Source organism: Chelonia mydas, chromosome 16 (assembly GCF_015237465.2).
Source record: "Chelonia mydas isolate rCheMyd1 chromosome 16, rCheMyd1.pri.v2, whole genome shotgun sequence".
Lineage (NCBI taxonomy): Eukaryota > Metazoa > Chordata > Testudines > Cheloniidae > Chelonia > Chelonia mydas.
Genome location: NC_057857.1, coordinates 10,670,654 through 10,695,494, shown reverse-complemented (window position 1 = coordinate 10,695,494; position 24,841 = coordinate 10,670,654). Strand labels below are relative to the sequence as shown.

Genomic DNA, 24,841 nt, shown 5'->3' with positions numbered 1-24,841 from the left:
GCACTTGGTGGAGTTTCTCTTCCCTTTAGCCACAACGGGGAGATAGGAGGGGAGGATGAGGCACACCCTACTTGAATAAGATGACTCTATCCTTGCTACAAACCATGTTATCCTGACTGCACAGAGGTGGGCCCAAGCCACAGAGTTTGGATCCTGCTCTGTCAGCTACCTGGGGCAGGATCTGTCTTTTATTGTTCTGTATTTGTATAGCACCTAGCACAATGGGATCCTGGTCTGTGACTGGGACTTGTGTGAGCTACGCCAATACAAACAATTGATGATGATTATGATTATCATCATCATCAATTAATTTGAATACCCCATACTTAAGGGGCATACGAGTACAGGGTTCTGGTTCTGGGCCATAACCTAATTCTGTGTCCTAACTGCTTGATCTGATTAGCATGGCATTTAATTCATACAGGCACCTGAACACGGCTGGTGCATCCAAATGATGCACAACCTGGGTTGATTCCACATTTCATGGCATGTTTACAACAAAGCCAAAAGGTGTGTTTATTTATTATGATGGACAAGAAAGCAACATAGAGAGCTGGCTGCGTAATGACTGGTGCCCGGTGAATAATGCAAACAAATTCCTGTGAACTTTTGTTTGACTTTCTAATTTAATTAGCTCTCTTTGTGTTCACTTTCTGATTGTATGTATTTGAGCAATCACATGGCAGGAAGGCTTAGGGAGCAAGTCTCACACTTATGTGAGGTCTCACAGGAACCAAATTTTGAATTCACAGTTGCAAGTATTTGTCCTGGAAGCACTGGAACACTCATTCAATAGGGAAGCAGAATTGATATTGAGCCATGTGACTTAATTGTCCGATCACAACTAAGCAATGCAGGATCCAATTGTGAATGTCTACAACCAGTGGTTAGAGGGATAAAAAATCTGAAAAGATATTCGTTTGGTTAACTTGAATTATGAAGAAATCTGAGGAAATTGGGATCTGCTCACAGAATATTCCACTCGGAGAAAAAAAGGTTAAATTTGCTGGAAATTCTTCATTGAGCTCTAAGAATACCAAAGTTAAACAAGCATGTAGTAAAAATATAAGATAACCAGAGAAAAAATATTTGTATCTATACAAATAAACAAGAGTCATTCAATTATCTGGAGTAGTTTGGTGACAAATGCAGACAGAGAGCATATACACTGATGCTTTAGGGAAAGATGAGGCTCCAATCTCACTGGGTGATTTTTGGCCATTTGCTGCTCCGTGCCTCAGTTTCCCCATATGTAAACTGCAGATAATACTTAGACTCTGTAGTGTAGACACAGCCTATGTCAGCATAGTTAGGCTGGTGTAGATGCAGCATGCACATATTGGGTATGTCTGCACTATAAATGCTACAAAGACACAGCTGGGAGTCTGCTGCTGCATCACGACAGAAGGGGCTCTTCCATTGCTGTGGTAAATCCACCGCTCCGGGAGGCTGTAGCTGAGCGACATAAGTTTTGCCGACACAAGAGGTAAGGTAGACATGGCCTTAGTCGCACGGGGCGTGACAGTTTTCACAGCTCTGAGTGATGTAGGTAAGCCCACCTAATTTTGTACTGTAGAGCCGCCAGGACTGAAGGAGCCTTTCTGCCAGCGTGAGAACACCGCCTCCCTGAACGACATAAGCTCTGCTGACAGAAGCCCTCTTCCGTAAGCATAGCTGTGTCTACACTGGGGGTTTTGTCGACGTAGCGAAGTTGGTCAAGGACGTGGTTTCTTTACACGCACCTGACCGATGTAGCTATGCCGGTATATGTTTTCAGTGTAGACCAGGCCGTATACCCACCACTGTAAAGCACATTGAGAGCTAGCAACGTTCTTATGACTCTCATCCCTCTGCGGTTACCAAGGCTATGTCTACACTATGGGTAATTCAGCGGCACAGCTGCGACGCTGCAGCTGTGATGCTGTAGCACCGTAGTGTAGACGCTTCCTACGTCACCGGAAGGGTGTTTTTCCTGTGGCTGTAGTTAATTCACCTCTCTGAGAAGGCGCCCCTAGATCAACAGAAGAGTTCTTCCATCTACCTATTGGTGTCTACACTGAGGGTTAGGTCGGCTTAACTACTTTGCCCGGGGGGGGGGGGGGGGGGCGGGGACGTGAATTTTTCAGACCCCGGCGCAACATAGCTAGGTGGACCTACATTTTAAGGGTGGACCTGGCCGAAGGCATTAGCAGCAATTGAATGGGCCACCTCTCACTCAAAACATGATCCTCTACTGTTCGTGCTAAAAGGTGATGGCCCCCTTCTGGCAGCTGTGACAGACTCACTAATCTCTCGTTCAGCCGAGCCTCACACGGTGGCAATCTGGGTTACGCTATGGGAGTGCTAAGCGTTAGTATTATTTATTTCCCTTCCTACCATAAGCAATTAAACACAGACTCGTTCCAGCCATAAACAGCAACAGCCTGAGGAGAGTGGGAAGGACAGGCACAGGGAAGAGGCACTTTATCTTTGACAAATGCTCCCGGGCAGAGGGGTGAAGGTCAATGGCTAGACATTGTATTGTGCTGATTAAAATGTTGACAACCATACATTTAGTTTTATGAAATGACCAATTGATCTGTGATTGCAGGGTCCAATCAATGCTCTGAAAATATACGGTGCAGAAAATCAGACAGGGCTAGGTTATCCTTTTGCACCCAGCTCTGGGTACGGGGCTGCTCAGGAACAAACTCAGCTCGCTGAGGCAGGATTCATCCCTATCTTCCCCCTCACTCCTGGGGGGGAAGTAATCTGCCACTGGCCCTCTTGCCTGTTGTCTATTAAACCACCCTGTCTTTTTGTGGTCAGTTTAGACTGGACGTTCTTTGAGGCAAGGAGCATGTATATAAAGCCACGTGCACATCTATGGTGCTATACAAATATTAGAGCCCCAATTGAATTAGGGATCAGCTGGTAACTTCATCCACAAGAAGGAACATTTGGCAATATTTTAGTCTATCAGAGGTCTCTGGAACCCGCTACTGAAATGCAGCCACCTCTGTTGCGGAACTTGGCAGCTGCTCAACAGACCAATAGAACTCTACACATCTGTATTTAAAAAGGAAAGGATAACATCTGTACATGAGACTTCAGGGGGAATGTAGAAAGTCTGAATGCAAATAACCTGAGACAGAATTTGACTAAGGAACTCTGACAACCATGCAAAGTGTCATCTGATCTTTAATGAGTACAAAAGGACAGAAGAGCTCAAGGCCGAGGAGAGGGGAAGATGTCCCACTGACACCATGAGGGGCATTGGTTTAATGGCTATTCAGAAGGCAGAGTGTTGCCGACTCTCACTATTTTATCACGGGTCTCACGATATTTGATATTTTTCATAATGCCCCAACTCCTGGAGTCCTGTTATTACCTGGAAATCTCATCTTTTCTTTTGAAAAAAGTGTGAGTTGCTAGCCTGCATAACTGTGGAGAAAAGCTTGAAACTGTGATTTGAGAGCACACTAAAGGCTCCGAAATCAGAAAGCAACTAAAAAGGAAGCGGTAAACATATTTCCACTTTCCTTTTAAAAGGCTTTACACTTTAACAAAACCAAAAGTCAAGTTGCAGAAAATGATTTTAATAAACACCTTTGTGGGCCAAGGGTTCTGTAGGACAATAATGTTTTTATCTCTGTTGGTGAGTCTTTGGGCTGCTCTAAATGCATGTATTAATAATAAGCCGTTCATGGCTTCACAATGTGTGCATTTAATACAGAGTTACTATATTAAATGACTGTGTTAAACTGCCAGGGAAGCCATGATATACCTTCTTTTATTAGCTCTGCCAACCCAATGGGCCAGATCCTTAGCTGGTATGAACTGACCAAGCTGCACCGACTTGAATGGCGCTTAGCCTGTTTCATGCCTACTGAGAGGACTCATGGACTTTAAGGCCAGAAGGGACCATCAGGATCATCCAGTTTGACCTCCTGTCCATTGCAGGCCACAGAACCTCACCCACTCACTCCTATAGAAGGTTCATGAACTCTGTCAGAGTTGCTAAAGTCCTCACGTCTTGATTTAAAGTCTTCAGGTTACAGAGAATCCACCATTTACTGTAGTTCAAACTAGCTAGTGACTCATGCCCCATGCTGCAGAGGAAGGTGAAAAAAACTCTTCCAATCTGACCTGGGGGAAAATTACTTCCTGACCCCAAATATGGTGATCAATTAAACCCTGAGCATGTGGGCCAGACCCACCAGCCAGACACCTGGGAAAGAATTTTCCATAGTAACTCAGAGCTCTCCTTGTCTAGTGTCCCACCTCCAGCTCTTAGAGATATTTGCTACTAGCACTCGCGAATGGGCCATAGACCATTGTAGGAAAGCTCATCATACCATCCCTGTCATACACTTATCCAGCTCAGTCTTAAAACAAGTTAGGCTTTGTGCCCCCACGGCTCCCCTTGGAGCATTGCCTCATACTAACACATGCAGTGAAAGGACCGCATTCCCCAGTCACACACAGTTCTGGTCTGATTTCAGACTTGCAAACAGAAGGAAATTTAGGGTAAACAAAGAACCTCTGGGGCCAGATTTTCAAAAGGAAGGGGCCTCCGTCTGCAGATTTTGCACATATACCATTAGTTTTACATGGGACATATTTTGCAGGCCCCAAAAGAGGACACTTTAGAATCATTAGCACATAAGAACAGCCATACTGGGTCACACAAATAGTCCATCTAGCCCAGTATCCTGTCTTCCGACAGTATTTGGTATCAGAAGCTTCAGAGGAATGTACAGAACAGTGCAATTATTGAGTGATCTATCCCCTGTCTTTCAGGCACAGCTTCTGGCAGTCAGAGCTTTAGGGACACTCAGAGCTTGGGGTTGCATCCTTGACCACCTTGGCTAATAGCTACTGATGGACCTGTCCTCCATGAACTTAAATAATTCTTTTTTTCACCCATTTATACTTTTGACCTTCACAACTTCCCCTGGCAATGAGTTCCACAGGTTGACTGTGCATTTGTGAAGAAGTATTTCCTTATGTTTCTCTTCAACCTGCTGGCAAATAATGTCATTGGATGAACCCTGGCAGACCAATATATTACTCCAGTAACACACAGTCTAGGAGAAGGGAAGTGCCTGTTGTTTGTTCCAGAAGGGCTTTGGAGCTACTATACAGGTCACATTGTGAGGTCCTTACTCAGGGCCCAATTCTGCCTGGGTCTCATGCTAGTACACAGTGTGGGGAAGTCTGCCACAGCACACCTTGCAAAGCTGGCAAAAGGATCAGGTAGAATTGCACTCTCTGTGCTGAGTAGAGCACAGAGGTAGCTTTGTCCCTATTGCCCAGGGGACTGAGCCTGTCCCAAAGGGTACATAGAAGGGCAGGAGCATGTAGGATGGAACCAGCACAGAGGGTGGAAGAAGTGGGCACTCCATGAAGTGGTGTAGGCTCCTTCTATGTGTCTAGAAGCTACTGGAGGAATTCTGCTTTCCAGAGGCAGAGTACCTCCTGGTGGACCCACTGAGGCGCTGCACCTCCACACTGCCCCTTACAATGGGCTGTGCCTAAAAGATATGATATAATTATTAGTCAGGCAAATTCCCATTGACCGCCACAATGGAACTGTATGAGGCTTGAGTAAAACACAGAGCCGGCTGGGAATTTTTGGTGAAACATTTTTTCATTGGAAAATGCTGATTGGTCAAACCCTGAACTTTTCGTGGGAAAGGGGTGGTTTCAACAAATTTTTTGACTCAAAAATTTTCTTTGGAAGAAAAAAGTTTTGAAATTGTCAAAACACTTTGGTTTGACATTTTTGAAATGAAAAATTCCCATTTTCTGGTTCAAAACAACTTTTTGGTTTGAAATTTAAACTAATTATAATTTTTTTTTAATTAAAAAGTAGCCAGAAACAAAAAGAAATGTTCTGAAATGATTAAAATGAAACATTTCAATTGACCTGAACTGTTTTATTGTGGTGAAAATTTCTGAGATTTCGATGTATTCAGGACAGGAGAATTTTCATAGGAATAGGGGAAATGTTTCCTGACAAGCTCGAGTAAAAACCAACAAAAGATCTCAGAGTTTGACTTCTTGGAGGGACCGGCAACTCCTTTTCACCCAAATGATGAGGTCCTGACTCTGTTTGCAATTGCCTTGACTCGACTCAAGCAAGACTCCCACTGAAGTCATAAAGTCTGAAAACTGAATAAGAACCTAAGAGTCATAGAATATCAGGGTTGGAAGGGACCTCAGGAGGTCATCTAGTCCAACCCCCTGCTCAAAGCAGCACCAACCCCCAATTTTTGCCCCAGATTCCTAAATGACCCCCTCAAGGATTCAACTCACAACCCTGGGTTTAGCAGGCCAATGCTCAAATCACTGAGCTATCCCTCCCTTTCAATGTTTCCAGAGTGTTGGGATCACTATTAGGTTACAGTCTCGGGGGAGTCACTGAATCAAAGTGAATGTCTTGAGAGATTACACTATTGAACAGTCAAGAATCCTGTTTCATTTATGTTATTATCTGTGTCACAGTAGCATGTAGAGGCCCCAGTAAGGATAAAAGTCCCATTGTGCAAGGTGCTGTAAACACATGTAAAAATAAAGAGCTGACAATCTTAGTGTGTGAAGAGAGGAATGAGTGGATACAACAAATGAATTGTGGGAGGACACAATACCAGCGAAGCAATCATGATTCGTTTAATAAGCAGCAGTCTCGTGCCTGCTGTCTAGCCATTGTTGAGCCTTCTGTAGGCTTAAGTGAGTTTTTATTTTTATGACAATTGTCTTGACGGAGCATATTGTATACAGTGAATATTATCTGATTGAGGAATGCCTGGTTTTGATTGATCGCTCTCAGACTCCTTTCTTATTAGAGATATTTCTCAGTTTAAACTCAAAGGGGGGGAGAGAGTTTATTCTTAATAGTAGGAAACAGATAGATTAGCCTGTATGGGGAATTAATCTCTTCCCAATCTAAGGGTTCATTTGCAAAAATTTCAGACCAGGATGCGTTTGGGGGATTTTTTTTCTTTTCTTTTAATGTATGAATCTTCTGAAAACAGAATTTTACACAAAAATGCTGACAGACCCTTAACAGTAATAGCAGGACTGCCCAGTTTTCCTTAGGGCCTATAGAAATCTTTGGTATGCAAAGACACGTTTTGTTGCAGATGCTGTTGGAATTCATGGCATGAAATTGTCAGTTCTGAGGCAAGATGGGGAGATGCAGGAAAGGAAGGATGGTCTAGTGGTTAGGACCTGATTCTTCTACTGGGAGGCCTTGGGTCAGTTCCCTGCTCTGACACAGAAGTGACTCAGTTTCCCTTAGTGCAAAACAGTGATAGTAGTGCTGCCCTACACTGAAGCGGTGTTATGAGGATAAAAGTATTAAAAGACTGTGAGGTGCTCAGATACAATGGGGCTTCTGTATGTACCATACATAGATCCAGTCCCTCCTACACAGGATCCAAGTCTCCTATGGGGTGAATGTAATAGCTGCTGGTTGTTGCCTCTGCATCCTCCTGGTTCTGCTAACTACAGGATTTTGAAACTGACACAAGATACTCCAGCCAGACATCAATTTCATGGTGCTCTCCACAGCTGTGGAACTGGGGCGTAATCAGATCTTAGCTATGTGCATTTATGAATGGGCTGGTAAAGGGGGAATTTAATCGTCTGCTGGGATGTTCTGCGGAAAAGGACCTAGGGGTTACAGTGGACGAGAAGCTGGATATGAGTCAGCAGTGTGCCCTGGTTGCCAAGAAGGCCAATGGCATTTTGGGATGTATAAGTAGGGGCATAGCAAGCAGATCGAGGGACGTGATCGTTCCCCTCTATTCGACATTGGTGAGGCCTCATCTGGAGTACTGTGTCCAGTTTTGGGCCCCACACTACAAGAAGGATGTGGATAAATTGGAGAGAGTCCAGCGAAGGGCAACAAAAATGATTAGGGGTCTGGAACACATGAGTTATGAGGAGAGGCTGAGGGAACTGGGATTGTTTAGTCTGCAGAAGAGAAGAATGAGGGGGGATTTGATAGCTGCTTTCAACTACCTGAGAGGTGGTTCCAGAGAGGATGGCTCTAGACTGTTCTCAGTGGTAGCAGATGACAGAACAAGGAGTAATGGTCTCAAGTTGCAGTTGGGGAGATTTAGGTTGGATATTAGGAAAAACTTTTTCACTAGGAGGGTGATGTAACACTGGAATGCGTTATCTAGGGAGGGGGTGGAATCTCCTTCCTTAGAAGTTTTTAAGGTCAGGCTTGACAAAGCCCTGGCTGGGATGATTTAATTGGGGATCGGTCCTGCTTTGAGCAGGGGGTTGGACTAGATGACCTCCTGAGGTCCCTTCCAACCCTGATATTCTATGATTCTATGATTCTATGATTCTATGTGAGTCAAGCAGGTACCTAAAATAATGATTTAGGTACCAACCCATTTCCCTCATTATATACATTTATTAATATGTAAGTAAAAATATATGAATGTAGTAATGTATTATTCATTATTATTTTTGGTGTTTGTAGTGTGTGTATTACCGTAATATTTGTGGTACTGTAAATAGCTTTTCTCAAAATACAAACATCTAATCTTTCCTTCTATCTGGAGAATGCTTAATTTAATGGTTGTAGCACCAGACTGGGACATCCCGATTCTGCTCCTGGCTCTGCCACTGCCTGGCTGCGTGACTTTGTATAAATCACTTGACCAGCCTGTGCCTCAGTTTCCCTATCTGTAAAATGCGGCTAACAACATTCTCTCTCAGGAGTGCGGTGAGGCTAAATTAATGTTTCTAAAGTGCCTTCAGGTGTTCAGATAGAATGTGTGATAGCATGCAGCAGTACAGTACATACACACACTAGCAGGTTTTAGGACATGAGATTATAACCTGAATACTAGCATCCTGGGAGGGATTGAACACATCTGATTTTCAGCTCCCTGCCTCATGCCCCAGCTAGTATGCTGTTGTAAAAAAACACACTCCTTACCCTATCCTGTTCCTCTATGCAACTGTGTCTAGTTGTCCTCATGACAGCATTTTAACGCAGGATAAAGCAACAATCTCAAGATGCTGCCTTATATCACAAAGACCAAGAGGAAGAAGCAGCTTGTTCACTGTTATCCTATATACCCTCTACTATTTCTTGCATGGCTGCAGTGATCCCTTGGTCCTGTATATGGACCTGATCCAAAGCCCACTGAAATCAATATGTGAGTGAGTGGGAACTTAATTCAGTAGTGCGTATGGAAACTTAGGTCTCATCAGGTTGAAAGATACTGTACAGAACTGTGAGATTTATTTTTAATTAGTATTGTATTTCCTTTATCCACATATCCCATTCAGAGAAAGATAGAGATGAATAGAAATCCTTTGGCATATAGGTATATCCACCCACTGCAGTCCACTGAAATGAATATCTGGTATAAGAATAAACCCTATCAAAAGACTAAACACTCTACAATCAGCCTTCTGTGCAGCAGCAAACCTTTCCTGTGCATCTGAGAAGAGAATTAAACCCACTAGAGGAAGATAGAGACTCATTAAAAAGAGTTATAACAAATCAGTTATCAGTCGTTTAAAGAATAAACCTGTTAGAATAAACCTGTTAAATAAATCTGCAGCAAAGCTAATTAGGGCAGTGTAATACCAGCAGAACGGGTTCGCTTTCTTCAGTGAATCCTTAATGATGGCATAAGCCTGTTAAAGGAATACACTGAGTATACAATAAGACAGGTATTTAAAAGAGCACATCAGTTAGTTCATTCTCCGAATTTGATCTGTCTTAAAATTGCTACACTTTAGTTTGATTTTCCATAGATATTTTGCATCAAGAGGACATTCTTCACTAATCTGTCATGCCATTTATGAAAAATGAAACCAAGGATGCATCCCCCAGCTATTATTTATGTAGGACCTACAAAGTATGATTCCCCACCTCACGCCCCTGCTCCAGAACCAAACAACAGATTAACCATCCAAATCTATTCTCAGAACTTTCATGACTGATAATTCTTTTCTTCCCTCTGCACCAATGGTCCAGCAGTAATGACACATAGATGAACGTGATTTGTTGAGGAAGAGTCAACATGGCTTTTGTAAAGGGAAATCATGCCTCATCAATCCATTAAAATTCTTTGAGGGGGTCAACAAACACGTGGACAAGGGTGATCCAGTGGATACAGTGTATTTGGACGTTCAGAAAACCTGGGACAAGGTCCCTCACCAAAGGCTCTTAAGCAAAGGAAGCTGACATGGGATAAGAGGGAACGTGCTCTCATGGATTGGTAACTGGTTAGGAATCAGAAAACAAAAGATATAAATAAATAGTCAATTTTCAGAATGGAGAGAGGTAAATAGTGATGTCTCCCAGGGGTCTGTACTGGGATCAGTGATATTCAACATATTCAGAAATGATCTAGAAAAAGGGGTAAAACAGTGAGGTGGCAAAATTTGCGGATAATACAAAATAACTCAAGATAGTTAGGTCCAAAGCAGACTTACAAAGGGATCTCACAAAACTGGGTAACTGGGTAACAAAATAGCAGATGAAATTCAGTGTTGAGAAATGCAAAGTAATGCACATCGGAAAACATAATCCCAACTGTACATACAAAATGATGGGGGTTTAAACTAGCTGTTACCACTCAAGAAAGAGATCTGGAGTCATTGTGGGTAGTTCTCTGAAAACATCTTCTCAATATATAGCGACAGTCACAAAAGCTAACAATGTTAGGAGCTATTAGGAAAGTGATAAATAATAAAACAGAAAATATCACAATGCCACTATATAAAACCATGGTACGCCCACATCTCGAATACTGTGTGCAGTTATGGTCTCCCCGTCTCAAAAAGGATTTATTATAATTGGAAAAGGTACAGAGAAGGGCAACAAAAATGATTAAGGGTATGGAACAGCTTCCGTATGAGGAGAGATTAATAAGACTGGGACTTTTCAGCTTGGAAAAGAGACAACTAAGAGGGGTATGACAGAAGTCTATAAAATCATGACCGGCGTGGAGAAAGTAAATAAGGACGTGTTATTTACTCCTTCCCATAACACAAGAACAAGGGGTCACTTAATGAAACTAATAGACAGGAGGTTTAAAACAAATAAAAAGTAGTACTTCTTCATACAATGCAAGTCAACCTGTGGAACTCATTGCCAGGGGATGTTGTGAAGGCCAAAGCTATAATGGTGTTCAAAAAAGAATTAAATAAGTTCATGGAGGGTAAGTCCATCGATGGCTACTAGCCAAGATGATCAGGAATGCAACCCAGTGCTCTGAGTGTCCCTGTTCTCTGATTGCTAGAAGCTGAGAGTGTATGACAGGGGATGGTTCACTCGAGGATTGAATGGTTTGTTCATTCCCTTTGAAGCACCTGGAATTGGCCTGTCTCAGAATATAGGACACCGGGCTAGGTGGACCACTGGTCTGACCCAGTGTGGCCATTCTTATGTTCTTAAGCAAGAAAATAAAGAAAATAATTATAATAATTACTCTTCACCAATATAGTGCCTTTTGTTAGAGCATGTATAAGGAAGGGTAGGTTTGAGATTACAACACTGGCCTGGGACTCTGGGTTCCATTCCTGGCTCTGACACAAACATCCTGTGTGATCTTGGGCAAGTCATTTAATCTCCCGGTATCTTAGTTCTTCTCCTGTAACACGAAGATAATAATACTCCTTTCTGCCTTTTTGTATTTAGATTTCAAGCTAGGACAGGCACTGTTTCTTCCTACAGTATATAGAGCACCTAGAACAGCAGGGTCTTGGTCTCAATTGGGTGTTTAGTTGCTACAGTTATGTAAATAATAATAAGAGCAACAGTATCCCTGAGCAGCAGGTCAGTATAATTATTTTTATTTTACATATGATAAAAAATGGAAACAAAGTGACCTACTTGGGATCACATGGCAATTCAGAAGCAGAGCCAAGAATAGAATTCAGATCTCCTGGCTCTCTGCCCTGTACTCTAGCTACTCGAGAACACTCCCGCCAGAGCTGTGCTGGCTTATTCTCCTCCAAAAATGCAGGGAAAGTTAAATGCTGGGCACCTGGGGGAAAGGATCCTAAACAGCAGGGCATGGAAAGAAATGTTTCTTTTCCCATTTCTGGAGAAGGTGTTGCCAGCCAAAGAAAAGGGTGAAAACAAGAATTGAAAACTACATAAAGAAGCATTTGACAGCAGCGACCTTTTAAGTTGCCTCCAGTGTGTGTGTGCATAGCTCCTGCCAAGCGCTGTCAGTTCCAAAGATTGAACACAAGGTGTGAGTCTGGCACAGAAGCAACAGAATATTGAAAATGACAGTGCTCTGTGAGATAGCTATGGGTTAGCTTGGAAGCCTCGGCGGAGAACGGGCCCAGCTGCCCTGGCAGCAGAGAGATGCAAGGATAGGAGGAGGGGGAAGAGGAAATGAAGTCTTACAGAGCCCTGTAAATGAAAGTGCTGTCCAGGGTCCCACCCACCTATCACAGAACTGCAGCAAGGGAAAGTGGCGGCCCTGGGTAGCAGGAGAGAAGGGAGCAATGTTAAATCATTATTATCGTCTGTATTACCACAACACCTAGAGGTACCAGCTAAGCTCAAGGCCCCAGTGCAGTAGGTGCTGTGCAAGCACACTGTGTGAGACAGGTTGTGACACTCTGGGGGTTCACCCAGACCCGTAAGGGGGTCTGCCACTGCCTGCCCAGTAACCCTGGGTGTGTCTCTGCTGTGCAAGTTTGGCTGAAAGCCCTGCCACCAGCAGCCTGCTCATAGCACAGTGGCCTCACCCTGGCTTCCACTTGCGTGGCTGCTCCTTGCAGGAAGACACCACCAACCCTTGCAGTCCAGAATCTCCCGTGAACCATCTCCTCTGCAGTGTCCAGTGCCCCTCACTGGATACTCAGAGAAGTGATTCTGTGTGCTGTTCCACAGAAAAAGAGTGAACCCCAGCCTAGTATTTGTACCAGAGGACTTCCCCGTTCAGTTTAACACACAGCACTGCAGTGGCTTTGTAATTAAACAAGGATGAGATTATTATCAAAGCACAGAAGTGTAAGTGATAATAAGGGAGAAGGGAAGACACAGGTCTAGTTACAAGTAAAACAAAACAAAACAAGCTTTCCAGTGGCTAAAACTTAACTTCAGCAAGTTATAATCTTTGTCTAAGCAGTTTTCTCACCTAGAGTCAGTTACAGCTGCTCTTGGTTTTTAGGCCAAGAGGATCCACTTTTCATACACTCAAAGGGGTCTGCTCCCCCTTTGTCCCCTAAGTGTTGAATGCCAAAATGGCTCTCTCTTTCTACTTATATTCCCCAAAGTCTGTTGTCTCTGGTTCAAGACCCAAGAAGTCTTCCTGGGGAGGAAGGCTCCATTTCCCATTGCGATCCTTAAATGGCCTTCCCCCTACTTGTCTAGCTTGATGGCTTTGTTTACCTTATATGTAGATGTACTTTTCATGAGGTATTACCTGTCTCATTTACATTGGAGACACAGAAAAACCGGCAGGACAACTTTCCTTTATCTAGGACAGGCTGGGCTTAGGCACTGCTTGCAAAACTCCTTTTCAGAACATATTTCCAGCACACATCTGTAATTCTTTATGCACCACCCCTACATATATCATGCAATAATATTAATGACCAGCAATTTACTGGTTTGCATATGGTACCTTACATGGCACCTTTTGGATATAGATTATGACAACAGAGAGTTGGGGCAATGAGAATGTCAGGTCTGACGTGTGTTATGTCTAATGTGACTCTCTGGGTCACACAGGTCCTTGACTCAATAGGTTTGCAATCAACATAGATGAGACACAGTTATGATCCCTTTTGGGGGAACCAAGGCATAGAGAGATTAAGTGACTTTCCCAAGGTCACACGGGAATTCTGTGGCGGAGCTCATTACTGACCCTAGATCTCCCAAGTGCCTGTCCACACCAGATCACCTCTCCTCTCTAATCATGAAGACATGTTAAACCATAACAGAGATGGTTGCAAAATATTTGCTGATTATTATTTTTTCAGATGAAAAAAAGAGGGATCATTTTGGATGAAAAGTACCACCATTTTTTTCTCTGTTTATCATCAGCTAGAGAACTGGCCAGGAAAGTTTTCCAATGAAAAACAGAATAGTTTTATCTACCAAAAATATTCATTTTTTTAAATGGTCATCTCTAAATTATATCTAACTTGAAAATAACAATAATTAGCCTTGGTATAATACTTTCAACCCCAGGATCTCAAAGTGCTTTGAAAACTTAAATCAAGGCTCACAGCATCCCTGAAAGGTAGATAAGAGTTATCACCTCCATTTTTATAGAGGGGCAAACTGAGGCATGGGATCGCCTTATTCAGCATTGAGCAAAGTACTTAATCTTGTGAGAGGCATCATGACCAGTGGCTGGTACAATGGCTGGGGACTCAGAGGTCCTGTGTACTATTCCCAATTCTGCCACTGACTTGCTATGTGATTTGGGCAAGTCATTTGACCTTCCCGTGCCTCTGTTTCCCCTCCTAGCCTGTGCACTTTAAGATCTTTGGGACATATACTGTCTACATAGTTGTACAGCACCTAACACAATGGGACCAAGCTCTCTAGAAATTACTGAAATAGAAATAATAATACTGAGGTTAGGTTCTACTGACTTCAAGTACTTTGCAGAATAGGGGCCAGAGAGACGAACTGAATTTCCCAAGGTCACATAGTGAATCAGTGGCAGAACCAGAACACAGGAATTCTGACTCATCCTCTCCTGCTTTAGCCACTCTATCTAAAATGATATGTTTGTATACACTATTTGTAAATCTCTAGGCAAATACCTTTCAACACAGTTCCTAAAAATTGATCATGTTGGTTTATTTATTTTTTTAATATGAGATGAAAATAGCCATTGTGTGCGTGGAATCGAGCAGCCCAGGGCATGTGGCTACTGTGCACTAACAATAATCTGACTTCTCAGGGTGATGGTGTATGTTAGCTATTGACCTTGTGACTCACGAGATACCTGAGGCAAAGTGAAGCTATCTCAGAGGAACAGGAAGCTCTGAAATGTGTCATTCCTTAGTTGTATTCATTTCTCCCCCCAGATAAATAGGGAAAGTGTTATTTTCCCCCCATCTCTTTCTCTTTTCAACCCTTCCCCAGTGGGCAACGGTGCTAATTGGTTCTTGCCTGAGCTGTTGTCATTCAAAAATTGCACAGACCACAACTCTGGTTTTGCAAAATCTTCAGAGTTCATTGAGTCCCGGTGTGAGACACTGAACTGACTGCCCTGGAGACTTGGATCTTCTATCCCCGGGAGATGAAATTCACCCCTGTGAAGTGGACCAGCAGAAGATCTAAGGACCACTTCAATGTTTCTGCTGCCCCTACGCACAGAGGGGAATTGCATCCATGAGTACAGCACAGGCAGCCACACCTCCCCAATGCACACAAAGACACACACACATCCCAATCCACCAATGTACCTTGACCTTGGGCTGGCTGTGGTTCCATCTTACTGGGACTGGGAATGAAAAAGACAGAAAGGATGTCAGGTCTGGGGACTTTAACACCCATCCATTAGAATTCCACCAGCTGACTTTGACATAGATGAAAAAGACAGCCACCAAAAGGCCCACTGCCGATCACAAGTCACCTGTGACCTGGCTCAGAATTAACCTAGAAATGAGACACCCTGGGTCAATGATAATCCACTCTCCCTGCAAATGACATAAGGCCAGATCTAACTCCATTGACTTCAGTGAGATATGGATCAGGCTCTTAACTTCTCTGTGCCTTAGTTCCCTTTGTGTAAAGTGGGGGGAAAATACTTCCTTTCTTCCACTCTTTGTTGGTCTTGTCTGTCTAACCTGAAAACATTTCGGGTTAGGCACTGTCTCTTGGTCTTTGTATGTACAGTGCCTTGCACAACAGGGGCCCAGTCATGGTTATATTCTCTAGGTGCAACTGTAATAATGAATAATAAGATTAATCACAATTTAAAGGGGCCTTTTAACATCTCCTCAGCTCCCAAAACAAAGAAGACACTGTGGGCCAGATCCTGAACTGGTGTAAACCAATGTAACTCCTGTGAAGTCAATTCAGCTATACCAATTTACACCCATTGAGGATCCAGCCCAGCGTAATTAGATTAGATGGCTCCCACTTTAAATTATGTGAAGCTGCACTGTAAGTGGAAGGAAAGTTCACTGAAATGCATCAAAACAACGGGGGCTTCCACTCCACTTTATTGTAACCATGTTTCACTTCAACTGAATTCATAACTGGGTTTCCTTATGTACATACATGGTACAAGATGCACCAGTAGCCAGCAAAGCCTTTCTGAGGACCTTCAGATCAGTTTAAGTTTGAGACAGAAAAAGCCGTTCAGAAAAAAAGTTATGATCCTTCCTTCTATCCACCACCCAAACTCCACCCCTTCCTAGAACTGGCATCAATCACCATTTTTTTAAGGCTCTGTGATATTCAGATGTCTTTATTTCTTTTTCAAACACCTTTGAAGTTCTGGTTTCCAGCCAGGATCAGCGGTAGAAATGCCAGAAATCTGATAAGAAAGCCTTTTCTCAAAAGATGTATATCCCAGTTCTGCAAATCCAAGAGATTCAAGTAGCTCAGGTGTAGCGGATAAAATGTGAGCATGGACTCAAAACGGAAGTTGAGTTTTGAATCTTTGGAGCTTCACCCATCACTAGTTTGTCTATCTAGAAAGGGATCCATTCCAAACATCAGATGGATATTAAATTTAGGAATAGTGCAACGCTGAAGCCCAGTGCAAGAGTTCAGCACCACCCATCTGGATTTGCAAATGGTAATGAACACAACTGCATTTTTAAGCAATGGTTTATGATCAACAAATAAATATGGCTAAAGAGACAGATATCCCTGCAATGAAACATTATGCCATCTAAATAAGATCACCACTTAGGGCGGTATTGTTTGCAGAGGAGAAACAGGAGAAAAAAAAAACTTTTCACAGGAGACTGAGAGCACCAGAATATCAACACAGCACTCACAAAGCACATTTAATCCATTTTTAGCCTGTAATAAACAGTGAGAGCTGCAAAACTTTGACAATAATACATTCTGCATCCTCAAGGAGGGAGACACAAGAGGATATATGGGAAAAAAAAAAGATTTCATGATAGCAATGAGTAGAACTGCGGGATAGGTCTGATTTTATTCAATAACCCATGGGACTCTGAACTGAGCTTTTGCTGTAGAATCTCAAATACAAATAAAGTATCTATAGTTTATTGTGGGCATATGTGGCTCCTTTCAAGTTTTAAAAGGGAACTTATAGTACACAATGGAATCCCATCTGCCAATCTTCCTTCATCAGCTGTTTTGTGAACAATCTGGAGGCTTTTTCTGCTGCATGGATCATCTCTGTTTCATACTGTGTTCTTATAAACTTCTAATGCAACAAACATGGTATCATTTTTTTCCATTATTTTTCTTTTGCTTGCTGCCTGTGAACAAAAAACTGTTACATTGTGTGTATTGTGCATTCATATCCCCATTGTACTCCTGTTGATTGACTGGTTTCCATTTTCACCATGGGGAGGGAGAGAGAGATGCGCCTTCAATAGGTTTTCTCTACCACAGAAGCAATAGATCTCCGAACTATTCACATGCCCTCTGCTATGCCCTGTTGTGCATATTTTAGTATTATTAAAGTAGTCTAGGAGCACATCTAAATACAACTCTTCAGACACTGACACCAAAAGGGAAGACTGGACAGACCCCAAAATTTGGGACCTCGGAAATAAGGTCTGAGGTGGAAAATGTGGGGCCTAATGGAGGTAGGCTGCTTTACACGGGTTGGGAGTCTGGCCCTCATTCATTGCCCAGAGAAGGCAAGAAGCTGAAATATCCAAGACTAAAGAGAAAAGACCATTGAAAAGAAGAAGCTACTGGAGTAAAATAATTTTGCTTTTAAAAACCACATGCAGAAACCTTATCTTTGACACATAAGAACAGACACATAGCTAAATATGCTGTAACCAGCTTAGGTTTCTAAAGCAGCAGATTAAAGCAGTGGACTATGCACCAAGTCTCCATTCAGATGGGCAAAGCTCATTGCTCACAACACAGCTGCAAGAGAACATGCTGAATACCCATTGCACCAAGTAATCCTCTTGTGATACAGACACAGTGGAGGCTTTTGGGGGGATGGGGTGGGGTTTGGTCAACATTTTGGTGAAGGCTATTTGTGGCAGGGAAAAGCTGGGCAAATCCTACTGCTTCTCTGTGTTTGCCTGTGTGTGGCTCTTACGTTACCCTTCGAGTATCAATGGTAAGGTGCCACAAGTACTCCTTTTCTTTTTAATGGTAACTAGCATTTCATGCAGCATTGTCATTCTGAGTTTATTTATTCTGCCCCTTTGGAAGAGGGATGGTAACTTGTAGAGAATGCTGGTGTGATGGGTGGAAGTGTGGACTCAGCTGGGTCCTGTGAGACCTTTGGATGTTTGGGATTCAGATCCTGGTAGGCCATCCCAGCTCACTTCACTGTTTTCCATCTGCTTTTTCACCCTTTCAGGCCAACAGGGTCGGAGAGTACTGAGTTGGAGTTTTCCAGCAGGTGCCTCCTAGGGCAAAGGCCATTACAGTCTACAGATGGGTAATACACCCTATCATACTTGCATTGTCTCTCCTAAATGATTATTGGTGGTGGGGAGATGCGCTTGGGGCCCTCTCTTAATTTAAAACAGGAGGAGCCACCTTAGATTGCAACTAGAGGACAACAGGAACAATCAAAGAACAGAGTAGTAATGTCATCAGGCACTTTAGTTTATTTTTTCAACAATTGCTTTGTAGACATGCAGCTTGTTTAGGGTCCTGACCCTGCGGCTCTGAGTCCCTGTGAGTAGTCACTCACCTCTGCCAGTTGTCCCCACTGAAACCAGGGGGACTAATTTCATGCCTGGCGCCACGCCCCGTGGCAGAAGCAGGGAATGTTTAAGAGAACATCTCTGTCTTGCCCTGGAACAATCACAAGGGAAAAGTAAACCTGGCGCTTGGGTGGAAGGTAAATGTGAGAGGCTAAGCCTCACACCTATCAGGCCAGCCTGGAGTTTAACCAAACAGCTTTTAATTCTGCTTAGGGGAGATTTGCAGAAGATTTAGCTTAAGACAATGCTCTGTAGCCTTGGGGGGTAGAAGGTGGGGGAGCGAAGGCTAGGACAGCCTGTACTTGCCTGCTGGGGGAGGATCTGGGGGGGGGGGGGGAATAACTGCACCATTGATTTCCTTCCCCACGTCCCTAGCAGAGGCATCTGATTGTTTCTCTCTCTGCCTATCTGCCACGGCAAGATGAGCTGGTGGCTAGAGGGAGAGTTCACTGGGTATGAACCTCCACAGGGACAGGGATTATTAATGGCTCTTTACAGCTCGGGCAGCCTTCGAGGCTCGGTCTATGGGTATGCGGTGAGCCAGAGCGCCCTGACCTCACGGCTGACCCCCACCCTCAATTTTTGCCTGTCTTTTTTGCGGAGGATGGGGATAAATTGCACAACTGTCGTTGTCTTTTGCTGTCCAGAGACCCAGGAAGGGAGAGATCCCCCCCCCCCCCCCAGCTCCAGCCTTTGGACCTTAGCCCAGACGAGCCTGAAGGCATCAGGAGGCAGCTCGGGCTGTCTGCAGCCTCCTGACGCTGCTCTGTTCTGCGGGGTGGCTTCAACCCCTATTCCAAGGAGGCAGGGCAGAGCTGGAGGAGGATCAGCCGCCGAGGCTGGGTCACGGAAAGAAGCCGGAGCTGTCCGGGAGAGCCGTGTTCAGACGGACGCCGGAGGAGGAGCACGGGCTGCGGATCGGACAAAGGTCCCCAGCGGGGCCGATCGGCGGCCTCTCTCCAGCCGGGCTCTGGACGCCGGAGGGCTGAGCAAGCGGGACGTGTCCCCTGCGGGAGCTCTCCCAGGTGCTGAACGGTGTCCCCGGGTCCCCGCAGAGATGCAAAGCGCCCCGAGGAGCCGGGGGACGGGCCTCCAGCGGGGGATATGGGGCGTGCTGGCCCCCCGGCCGAGTCAATGCTCCCAGCCCTGCAGATCCGGCAGGATTCAGCCCTGCCGCCCACCCTGGCCCCTTCCCGTCACTGAGAGGAGGAGAAGGCATCGAGCAGCAAGCTGCCTGCAATCGCTGCATGGACTCGCTACACACACACACACCCTGCAGTTGCAATCTCGGGGCACTGCCCTGCAAACCCCCCACCCTCCCCTTCAGTCTGTGCTCAGGACCTGTTTGCCCGCTCCCTGCCCCCAAAGGAGTTTGCAAGAAGGACTTGAAATGTGAATCGAATCAAATCCCCAGTGCAGTGAGCGCCCGCAGTCCCAGCGCCTCTGCTCTGCGCTTCAGCTCCTCCCTGAAGCATAAGCTCGCACATAAAATAAAATAAAATAAAATAAAATAAAATGATCAGGGCCGGGTGCTCTCATGAGAAATTCACTCCCCTGCTGCCTTCTCTCCCCCCCCCCCACACCCCATTCAACGCAAGCGAACTCTGCAGTCCCACCCACGGCTGGCCCTTGACCGCATGGAGACCCCCCTCCCGCCCCCCCCCACGCGCTTCTGGATGGCCCCACCACACACTCGCGGCCCCTCCACGCAGCCCCAGCTCGAGTCTGATCCGCCTTTGACACGTCCCGGGCTCTGTCTGCCCAGCTCCTCCCAGCCAGTCCCTCCTCTTGTGTCCCCTTCTCAGCCCCCCCCCCCCCCCCCCAGATCTGTACAAAACACCTTTTAGAATAAAATCTCCGGGTTTAGGCTCCTCCCTGTTTCCCCCCGCCCCCCCCTTCATTTTATCCAGGCTGCTCTAAGCCCCGCCCCTCCCAGAAAGCCCCGCCTCTCGCTTCTCTCCCGAAGCCTTTTTCATTTTTATTTCCAGCCCCCTCTCCATTCTCCCCGCTGCCTCGGCTGCTCCTTCCCCGATGGCTACAAACTGATCGGCAGAGGAGAGGGGAGGGGAGGGGGAAAAAGGAGGAAGGAACAGGAGAAAAAAAGAGAGAAAGCAAAAGAAAGAGAGAGAGAGAGACAGAGAGAGAGGATTTGCCTCTGCCCTTAATGCCTGCGATCTGGATCAAGGGAAGGGATTTTCTGTCTGAGCATGAAAAGTGCTGCTAGACCCCCAGCACCCCCACGCCTGCATTATCAGCACAGCGCCCAGTATGCAAGCTGGACACAGAGGCGATCCCACCAGTTCCTGTCGAGCCCAATAAAACCCACCGGCGATCAGCTCTCAGCCAAAGAGGAACAGTAACCTCAGGTAAGGGGAGGGTTTCGGTTCATCCGCATCGGATCCCCGCTTAGCCCCGTGTCCTGGTGCCCAGCTTTTGAACTGCGTTTCACGCATTCGTCGTGATCCCTTCTTACTGTAATGTCATTTTCTAAGGTGTCCTATTGAATCCCATCCCCCCCAGAGTCAGTGCCGTTGAAACCACACACACACACACACACACATACACACACACACTTTGCCTGGCAGTCTCTTTCCCCTTCTCCTTCCCCTCTGGGTTTGCATGAAGTTAATGTGGGGTTTCAATGCAGAAGTCCTGTAACCTAGTTAGCTTCTGATATGTGTGTGTGTGTGTGTGTGTAACACGCTTGTGGCTGTCAGGACATTTGCACGCATGGGGGGGGGAGTTGCTTTATGCAATGGGATCACGTAGCTAGGGCAAGGTACATTTCTAAAACGTACGGGAGGAAGGATGCAGCCTTCGGCTAGAGCAGGAGGCGGGGGTGAAAACCTGCAGCTCTATCTGGATTGCAGAATATTGATACATCCCGGGGAAACGTCCCCAAAGAGATGGTGTCATCTCCACTTAATCCCCACGGCTCCATTTGTGCAAGTGACAAGCAAATTCTGTAGAAGGAGAAGTCTGTGGCTTTAAATCCCACACCGGGTTAAGTCTCTACCCCGAATGGGAATTGGAAGAAACTGAAATACAGGCAAGGAATAAAGGGGAGCTGGGGTGGGGGTGGGACGACTGTATGTGCGGGGGGAGAGGACCATAGATCTGGGGAGGGTTTTGTCCGTCCAGTCGTCCCCCCGCCCCGGGCTGGGGATTTTTTATGTATTGAGGAGCCGCTCAGTTGTGAAGGCTGCTTGCACTTCTGCCTGGTAAAGGAGCATAAGTTTGCTTTTCCCAGGCCATAGGGGATTTGGGGAGGCCAAGTGAGAGAGCACTTCCACACCATTACATCATCATCGCCGACAGGTCCCTCACCGATTCCACGTTTTGGAGGAGCCATGAAGAGTCTGGGGGCGTGGGAGGTGTCCCTCGATACAATACTGGGGCGGGGGGGCGCAGGAGCCCTGGAGAGGAGAAAACAAACTGCAGACCAAATGTTGACGATCTTCATGGATGAATGTAGCCTTGTGATTGGCATCTGGAGTCGATGCTCTGGATATTAGCCTGGCTTTCCATCTGGGTTTATTGTAATAATTCCTTAATGGGAGTTAAGCTGCTTTCAGGAGAGTTGCAAAGAAGTGGGGGGGTTGGAAAGTGGAAAGAAGATAATCAAGGTTTTGGAGCAAGAAATATGCAGTTTTTTTTTTTTTTAAATATCTGGCCTAGTTTCTAGTGATTCTCTCTCTCTCAAACGCCCCCCCCCCCCACACACACACCTCACAAAACTTGGTCTCTTTCCCTCCCTCTTACTTGTACACAAACCACACACCATCTTGGACTCACACAACTCCTCACCCCATGCACACGCATACAATCTTGGTCTCTCTCTCTCTCACAAACACACAGACAATCTTGGAATCACACAATCTCCCACCCCCATTCTTGGTCTCCCGCACCCATCTACACACACATCACTTTCACTGTGTTGCCATTCACACTGTCTGTGCAAATCAAATCTCCAGGCAGGTTTGGTGTCCCCTTCCTCTGCCCCCCCGCCCTCCCCTTTGCACATCTCTTGGTAAGCAACTCCCTATGAAAGCACACTGTTCTGCTTTGGATTATCTTCCAGGCATTGATTTGGGGGTTGTCTGCCTCCACAGCCCATGGCCACTCAGCAGAAAATGCTTTGCATGACTTGTTGTGTTTTACTGCTCTTTGCATGGCCCCGGGACTCGGTGATTACTTCACCCCAGCAAAGACAGACAGGCTTCAGCCAAGGTGGGTGCAGCATGAATTGTCTCCCAGGAGAGGGAACCATCTGCACCCTTCAGACTTTGGGCTAGAGACTGTCGGGATAGCTTGCAGAAATCACACATGCCCTGTTATAGTTGTTTATATCGCTCTATGTGTGTGTGTGTGTGTGTGTGTGTGTGTGTGTGTGTGTGTGAGTGTGTGAGTGAGTGAGAGAGAGAATATCTCTGTGTATATCCACAAGACACACATAGTTTTCAAAGGTCCCACTTTACTCTAGTTCTACCTATTGGGCTCAGAGCAAAACCCTCCAGTCCTTGCAGCACAATCCGTCACCAACAGTCCTTTGCTTTGCTGCCCCCCTGGTTCAGGGATGAACACACTGGTATGGTGCTTGAGGGGAAGATGATGTCACTGGTTTAAGATGCACTAACCACCACCACCCCTCCTCCCTCCTCTCTCTTCCAAGGGCCTAGTTAGGAGATTGTGTAATCTCCCTAAGGGCAGGACTCTAATGAGGCCAGCTGACTGTCCTGGTAAAACTTCTGATTTCAGGGACACATTGAGAGGGTACTGCTACTTCTAAAAGCTGGTTCCAAGCGGGATTGTGAAAGGTTTATCCATGGTCTCCCCTCCTGCCTGCCTCCCCCACATGTTTAATACCTTGGAAGTATGTGTCGGGCCAAATAGAACAGAGATGGCATTCTGCTTCTGGTGAATGTTAGGTGGAACTGACCATGACCACTGCGGGTTATTACTGAGATGGTCTTTATAACACAAATCTTGCTGTCCGCACTCAGTCAAAACTCCCGTTGCCTTCCCCGAGAACATGGCTCTGAAGACTTTGGCTCAGAGAAAAACTGTCTGTGTTGTTGTGTCTCTCTGCCCTACTGAGACGTCCCTTTGGATTTCCAGATGTGACCCAGACATATACACTTGTATAGTCACATATGATGCAAAGGCATGAAAAATCAGATTTGGGGTTGAGAAAATCAAAACTCCTAGATTTATGTCAAATATCAGCAAATAAATTTAAAAAGAAACTCTGAAGGGATGGGAGGGTAAATAAATAAACAAACAAACAAGTAAACCAATACAAGTCCCTCGATGAGAAATTAGAGAAGCGCATCAGTGTTCCGGGGGGAGGGGGGAAGCATGCAGCAATGTACGTGTATGATATCTAATGTCCTTTGTGTGTGTATGTGAGAAACAAATGCATATACAATTTAAAACCTTTCTGGTAACACTGATATTTCCTAGCTCAGAGTCTCTGCACTAGTATCTTCATTTACACAGGGAATCAGTGTCACAGGATGGAATTATGGCTCCCAGAAGGGGGCGCTCTGACTCCATTTCAGTTGTGGGAATGCTTTGCAAAGCAGGAGGTCAGCTGGATCCACAGCAGCTGGGTTCCCAGACAGGTTAGGTGTACAGCATTTGCCTAGAATAGGTTTGGTGGGATGCAGGCAAAGACCTGCATGTACTGCCCTTCTCGGTGACATTTTCGCTCCTCACACAGTTGTAGCCAGTAGCTAATAATAATAGCAGGTGATAATAATAAATCATGACATATACACTGTCTTTAGTCTGAAAGGATCCCAGGTGCACTACCAGGCTCTGGGCCAAACCCTTTGTTGGTGTAAATCAGCAGCCCTCAACTGAAATCAATGGGGTTATGATGAGGATCCGGCCCTGTGCATAAAGGAATCCCTTACCCAGTGCTGAAATGCAGCCACTTCTGGGATGGAGGCCAACAGCCAATCTGGGCCAGAAACACTACAGCTTTTAAGAGGGG

General features: G+C 45.4%; 1 protein-coding gene across 1 annotated transcript in view; it reads left to right on the top strand.

Annotated features, from left to right (window-relative positions):
• The first annotated feature begins 20,777 nt into the window (after positions 1–20,777).
• The window catches only part of BRINP1 (BMP/retinoic acid inducible neural specific 1), a 92,146-nt gene continuing 88,082 nt past the window's right edge, over positions 20,778–24,841 (top strand). The window contains exon 1 of the mRNA XM_037879957.2: positions 20,778–21,209. The gene's annotated coding sequence lies outside the window, so the exon portion shown is untranslated. The remainder of the gene's footprint in view (positions 21,210–24,841) is intronic.